The sequence below is a fragment of the Bradysia coprophila genome, unplaced genomic scaffold, assembly GCF_014529535.1.
Source record: "Bradysia coprophila strain Holo2 unplaced genomic scaffold, BU_Bcop_v1 contig_235, whole genome shotgun sequence".
In the NCBI taxonomy this organism is placed as follows: Eukaryota; Metazoa; Arthropoda; class Insecta; order Diptera; family Sciaridae; genus Bradysia; species Bradysia coprophila.
Window position 1 is genome coordinate 3,254,457 of NW_023503496.1, and position 7,782 is coordinate 3,262,238.

Consider the following 7,782-nt stretch of genomic DNA (forward strand, 5'->3'; position numbering starts at 1 on the left):
TATACTCGTTCGAAAGCTTGTATCATAAGACATGTAAATACGAAATTTCATATGAGTAACTGCCTGCCTTCCCGAGATATCACTACGAGAATTTTGTTCCTGGGAATAATTGATTGGTCCAAGATGACCAGAATAAGACCCATGTCTTATTATACTATGTGACGCAATTTTTTTTTGTAAAATTTTCTTTCTAAATTTTGTTGGGTTCATCTTGTGTTGGTAAAAATTTTGCGTACAGGCGCAGAATGCGGCACCCTCAACGATATCAGTTATTTTGTAAGTAAGATAAAGGAGTTGCGTCACTTTTATACCCTTTGAGGGTTTTAGTTGGCTGATTTAATTATACTCTCATATATACACCTCGAACAGCAGTATATACATGTTTAAAAACCAGTATATACTTTTCGACTCATTTTTTTTGCTCGGTTTTTGAATTATTTCCGCGCAATTTGTATGTTGAACATCAAACTGGAGAAAAGAATGCGTCCAGTTTTGATGGTGGGTTTAGTGTGTAAGTAATCCGTCACTTGACAGTGGATTTAGGGCCATAAACAAATTAAATGGAATAACACAGAGAAGATGAATGTGAAAAGTTGAGAAATTGAATAAAGTTTCAGTGAAAATCTAACGAAAATGTCCTACTATCCAACGGAAGAGGAAGAGTTTGAAATGCTCTGCGATGACGAATTGGAAATTGAAAGAGAAATAGAACGCGGTACGTGTGTTAATCAAAAGATATTAAAATGACAACGAGAGGTTAAGGTTGACGGTGTTTACCTTCGTCATTTGTGCACCGAATATCTTCTCTAGAAAATGAGCGACGAACTGACAGCGATTTTGTTTCTTTCTCTAATATTCAGCAAGTCAGGCTGTTGAGGAACAGATTCCGGAAGAGATTTTATCTCAAACAACGTTACCCGGCATTCCCGTTCAATTGCCCAGTTCGTCTATCGTCGATCAGCCCATTCGTCAATTGAACCGAAAATTGTTTGACTCGCCATACCCCACCAATCCCCGCACATCATCAACACCATTCTCTAATACACCGGGAATGCCCACCACATCGACACAACTATCTCAGGAAATATTTCGCAGTGGTTTCGGTGCGCGCAAACGTTGCCTGGAAGAGTTGTTCGGTGATATACAGGACATTGATGACATCGACGACCGTAACATTTGCGAGACAATCATTGCAAAGCGACAAAAAACCGAGGAAGAAATCGACCTGGAGATGATCGAACGGATATTGGAGCTGAGGAAGCAGCTGGTGGTTGAAGTGAATGCGGCGAAATTCGATGACTTGGATCAACTGGAAGCGTTACAGAAATTCAAAGAACAAAATCTGAGCAGCTCCATTCCGAAGTATCCGTTCATTCCGATCCGCAGCGACGGTGACCGGATCTATGTGCGTTTCCATTCGGAGGACTTTGAATCGGAACGGATTCGGGAGATTCAGTGTGGCAAAAGTTTCGTTTCGATCATGTCGGTGGCGGCGAAAGAACAAATGTGGGCTACGGCTCAGAAAATGGTATGAGTGAAAGGTCATCACTGAATGGAGTCAGGGAATGAATTTGTTTATTTGTGATTAGTTGGGCGATCGGATGACCGCAACAGCGTCGATACCCGATGTTGTGGTCACAGCGGACCATTTGATCGATTCAAATCTGTGGGTGGAGAAGTACAGACCGAAGAAGTACTTGGACCTTCTCTCCGATGAATCGACCAATCGCAATTTGTTGAAATGGCTGAAAATGTGGGACAAGGTTGTGTTCCAACGGTACGTATGTGTAGCTAATCAAACGTTTCAGCTAAAGCCAACTGTTTCTCTCCCGGTCTATAGCGACGTCGACATCAAGTCGCTGAAGAAACAAACAGTCCAATTCCAACAACTCCAAAAATTTCGCCGAAAAGAACGGAACACCCTCAAAACCGACTACGACGAACACGGTCGTCCCATGCAAAAAATAGCCTTGTTGTGCGGTCCACCTGGATTAGGTATGTTCTCACGTTCTGAGATACTTTCCACTTCATTTGTCCAATCGCTTTAACAGGAAAAACCACCCTTGCTCACACGATTGCACGACACGCCGGTTACAACATCGTTGAGATCAATGCATCCGACGACCGTACCCCGGAAGCGTTTAAACTAGCGCTGGAAAATGGCACCCAAATGAAATCGTTTTTGGCGAAAGACAACCGACCGAACTGCATCATTCTGGGTGGGTGTTTTGTCTCCGACGGCCCTGTGATTTGTGATGTGAACAATGAAATATTTCCAGACGAAATTGACGGCGCTCCCGTACAGTCAATTGACTTTCTACTCAAATTCGTTGGCGAGAAAGTCGTCCAAACGTCGAATGTAAAAGGAAAGGGAAAAGCGAAACAACTGCTGCGCCGACCGATCATATGCATCTGTAACGATATGTACGTACCGGCACTGCGTCAACTCAGACAGATAGCGTTTGTGGTGAGTCTTCCGCAGATGGAAAGTGGACGATTGGCGGATAGGTAATGACCCTGGCTTAAGGCTCCTTTCGAAACGATGCTCAAAACCATTTATTTTTGCCATCTAAGGTTGCACATGATCTGTCGACGGGAGAAAATCGCCGCTGACTTCTCATCCTTGCTAGCATTGGCCGAGAAAAGTGGAAACGACGTGCGATCTTGTTTGTCGATGCTACAGTTCTTCGTTAGTGTTGGCAAACCGTTGACCATCATCGATGTGCTGAAAAGCAATATCGGACAAAAAAAACATGCAGAAAGGGCTCTTCACGATTTGGGAAGCCATTTTCCAGGTGAGCCACGATCGCAAATTTTCATCATTGTCTCTAACTTGTCCCCCTTCCGAACAGATTCAGCGTCCACGTCGCACACTGAAAGACCACGACAATGAGATTGCCAATTCCGAACAAATAGTCTCGATGACAGACACATCGGCCAAATCACGAATGGCTAATGTCCTGCACGTACTGCACATGAACGGCGATTACAGTCGGCTGATGTTTGAGAACTATCTGAAGCAGAAAATGTCCGACCCAAACATGACTGGTGTGGCGGAGGGTGCCGATTGGTTTTGCTTCTCGGATCGCGTCAATCAGTTTATCAATCACAAACAAAACTATTCGGTTTACTCGTACATGCAGTACGGGTTCGTGGCTTGGCATTTGCTGTTTGCGAGTATGGCATGGCCGAAAATTACGTTTCCCAAGCAGGGATACGAGGTATGTTGACGATGGAGTTGTTTGAATCTTTATTCAAGGTTTCCTAGCTCTGTCAATCGAAATTTAGTGAAGTTAGCTTAGGGAAACAGTGAAGTTTACCCGCACTGCCGTAATTGGCATAAGAAACAAGTGTTTCTTATGCAGCTCACTGCATGTAAGATAAACTTACAATCGATTGTAAATTTACATTTTTAAGTATCGGAGGTTTGAGCGTCATTCTCTCACATGTGTTGATGTTCTATAAGTGGTTTCTAGGAACTGCTGGTACGCTGCTTGAAAGGTGATGACAACTGTTCGATCGCAGATGAAAATGAAAAGAATTGGTTGAGAACTAAACCAATCGGGGGAAAATAAGTGTATGAGTCTATAAGTCTAGAGCCCTCGGAGTGAGCGTAAATCGTGTAATTTCAGGTCTAGAATTCAAGGATGTTAGTTCTCAAAGTTCTAGCATGGCGCACCGTCTTCCCAGTTCTAGGATTCAAAGAATTTGAAAGATTTCTGAGGTTTTTTTTGGGTTACTTCTGGACTTTTAGGATTATTGAGTTGGCAGTGTGTTGCTTCCAAAATTCCACAGCTCCAATTGATCCACCTGGGAAGATAGTGGATCAAGTTCACCCATCCAAAATAATGATATTTGTTTAGAAATCAAGGAATATGAAGTTTGTGATGTCCTTCTTTGTTCCCTTCGGGAATTTTGAGGTTATTATTGAGGATTGGTGAGGTGTCAATGTGTTGGTTCTCCAAATCACAGCTCCCAATGGTCTACCATCTTTCCATTTCTAGAATTCGGAAGGATTTAAGAGCTTTTTGGGGAATCTTCTGTACTTTCGGGGTTGTTAAGGTGGTTCCTGAGATTCCATCATAAATCTATGGCCTGTATGACGCTTTTATGGATACTTCGTACGGTCACAGACATAAAAATGCAAGGATTCAGGGCGAAATACCGTTTGTCTTTAAAACTAAACCAATCCGTACAAATTTTTGTCCATTGTGTTGAGAAAAGATGTCTCCAGAAACGTATTGAGTTAGAATCCTGAAAATATTTTAGTCATCAGAAAGTAACTCGTCGAAGTTATACGAAATGGTAGTGCAAAACATTAGCGAATTATAGGAAAAATGAAATTTATTTTTTTAATTTCGGTATTTCTGTCGATGTTAAGCTTTTCTAGCAGACAACTGATGTATGTAGAAGATGACTACGGTTTACTAACCGATAAAATGAGGCATTTGTGCGAAAACACGTAGAAACACAAATTTCATTTTTCTGATAGTTGACTAATACGTCACATAAATTTCAGAACAGATACCCAATGCGATCCGCTGTCCTTCGGTTGCGGGGTGGGTCGGACATAAATTCGAATCCTCTGGAGGAGAGGCGCAGCTCACCGGATGGATGTTCAATATCCACACCGCCGACGCCACCACCCCAGCCACAAAACAGTCCGGAAAGCCTACCATCGCTGCCGAGCCCACCACCACAACGATTTAACTCGCCAAACAGCCCGGCAGAAGGTTCGGCATCCACACCGTCGACGTCACCCCATCAGCGGCCGAACAGTTCGGCAAGTGAGCCGACACCGCCCAGCCCACCACTGCAACGGGCAAACACACCCGTCTTGCCAGAGACAGTCGATCTGATGAATGAATACTTCCGGAAAAATCCAAAAGATCCCGAGATCCGACGAAAAATGAGGGATTTTTTGAATATGTTAGACGATTCCGAGAACGGCGGGGACAACGGCGGGTACAAACCGAAAAAAACCAAGAGCGTAAGAAAAAAAACTTCACTTTTGAAATCAGTTCTGACAAGGAACATTCCTAGGCCATAGGCTGCTGTCAGCCTCAACATAGTCCTCATGTCTAACAAAATATACAGTTACCCAATTATATTATGACTAGGGCTGTAGGATGCATTACTTTTACATCCTACACACTTCCCACATTCAATTGAACCAACGAATTCAATTTCAATTTTGATTTTGTCGATTGGCACCATTGACAGACAAGTGGTTAGTTCTCATTATCTGCTTGTGGTGGCACCATATACTTTGCGTGTCCAAGCAGTTAAAGAAGTACCAGGTAGCGTCAATCAAAATTCTGAAAGGACAGTTTAGATCACATCTGACTTGATCGCAAAGACAGTAAGCAATTTAGAAGGTTTTTTTGTTTACTATATGTATTTTACACGTCGAAAACGGTACTTTTCATGTTTCACGCACTACTTTCGACGCCCAAAGCATGTAAAATCTACTCGGGATAAAAAGATGAAATGTCTCGTTTTTGTGTGTTTATTCACCTCGGCTGCGCGAGGATCAACAAAATTCACACGAAAACCATACTTTTCATCTTTTTATACCAAGTCATGTAAAATACTAATGCTTTTCTGGTCTTTCAAACATGAGAAGGAAATTCGTGTGAAATGGGAGAAATGTAAAACGCAAATGAAATACATGTAGAAGGAATGGAACGAATTACATGAAGAAATCCAACAAAAGCGTTGAAAACGTGTGTTTCAAAATTCCGTGTGTGTTCTCAAATTTCAAAAAAAATTCCTCCTAAAATTACCTTTAAAATCGTGGCTTCCTAAGTCGTGGGTCAAACGCTGTCATTTCTTAAGGCGGTGTATGATTGTAGTAGATTTTACTTGAATTGTCTGATTATCAACCAAACCTCGCTGATGGAAAAAAGGTTTTCTTCCCGGAAACAGTTTGTATACAGAAATTCCCGTTTAACACAGCAATTCCGAAGATTTTCATATTTCCCGTGATTCTGCATTATTTCCACCAGCACCAGACATGTCTGACGACGCCAATGAAATGAAAAGTCTTTTTCTATTACTGTATGCAATAAATTTGTTGCGACGTTATCAAAAAAAAACAATGATGGGGTTTAAACCTAGAACCTCAAGCACAACAGGCGGTAATAATTCACCTGACCCAAAACATACATTACGTTAACAGGTATATACAATAAAAAGATCGACAGAAAGAATTTCATTTAAAAATTTCTAGAAGCTGTAACTTCGGAAGGCAACCCGTGACAAAAAAATTATCAGTGTTTTGCAGTAATATTACACAAGCTTTCAAACGAGTAGAATACGACACGGGTAACTGCCTTCTGGTGACTTTCGTAAAGTAGAATTCTAGTAACAAAATCTTGAAGTGATATCTCGGGAAGACAGGCAGTTACTCATATGAAATTTTGTATTTAGATGTCTTATTATACAAGCTTTCGAACGAGTATAATAAGACATGGGTAACTGCCTGCCTTCTGGTCATCTTGTACCAATCAAATATTCCCAGGAACAAAATTCTTGGAGTGATACCTCGGGAAGGCAGGCAGTTACTCATATGAAATTTCGTATTTAGATGTCTTATTATATAAGCTTTCGAATGTGTATAATAAGACATGGGTAACTGCCTGCCTTCTGGTCATCTTGGACCAATCAAATATTCTGAGGAACAACATTCTTGGAGTGATATCTCGGGAAGGCAGCCAGTTACCCGGTTGAAAAAAAATTTCCAGATGTCTTACGATACAAGCTTTCAAACGAGTATAATAAGACATGAGTAACTGCCTGCCTTCTGGTCATCTTGGACCAACCAATTATTCCAAGGAACAAAATTCTTGGAGTGATATCTCGGGAAGGCAGCCAGTTACCCGGTTGAATTTTTTTTTCCAGATGTCTTACGATACAAGCTTTCAAACGAGTATAATAAGACATGAGTAACTGCCTGCCTTCTGGTCATCTTGGACCAATCAATTATTCCAAGGAACAAAATTTTGTCTGATAATTAATGTCTTATATATGGAACATACGCTAAGTTGAAAGTGTACGACAATTACCATCTAATTGGTATGAACGATTTAGATCAGAAGAATTATTGTGGACTGGTATGTGAGAGGGCCCGAGTTCAATCCCAGCGGTGGGCAGTTTTTTTATTAAGTAGGAGAGAGTGTGAGTATTCGGAGTATTGGAAATATTTGGAGTAATGAGAGAATTTGGGGTCCGCTCACTTTTCATGTACTCGGCTCTCTCATGTACTAACTTCACAGTAATGAATTTTCATACATTTTGCAATAGATGAATTTTACCAACCTTTGTCCCTTTGTCACTTTGACCTGCTGTTTGTTACAACGAAACTTTTGAATTACTCGGTGGATTGCGGTGGATTTGGCTGAAATTTTCAGGGTATGTCAAGGACGTAATTCTAAGAAACTAATTTGAAGGAATTTGCATAAAAGCTTGTAAGTTCGGAGCTATGAGCGTTTTAAGCTATCGAGCTATGTGACCTATAACTCGGAACATATGTCAGATAGAAAGTTCGTTTAAAAGTCAAAATTATAGAGTTTTGAATTCTAGTTGACACGTTGTTTCAGAGTTTTTCAAAAAAGTCGCTGCTTTTATTGCGTTATACCAAATTCTCAAAAAAAATCTTCAAACAAAAGAACTGATATCGAACTTTTTATAGTGGAGGTATGGCGCAGGTCCTGTTATCCACTTACAAAAGAACAGATATTGGTGGGGGTGATGCTTACAGCTTTGCTCGCAAAAAAACAG

At 41.1% G+C, this 7,782-nt stretch overlaps 1 pseudogene; it reads left to right on the forward strand.

The window, feature by feature from the left end:
• The first annotated feature begins 550 nt into the window (after positions 1 to 550).
• Positions 551 to 5,135, forward strand: LOC119077482 (annotated as a pseudogene).
• The last annotated feature ends 2,647 nt before the right edge of the window (positions 5,136 to 7,782 follow it).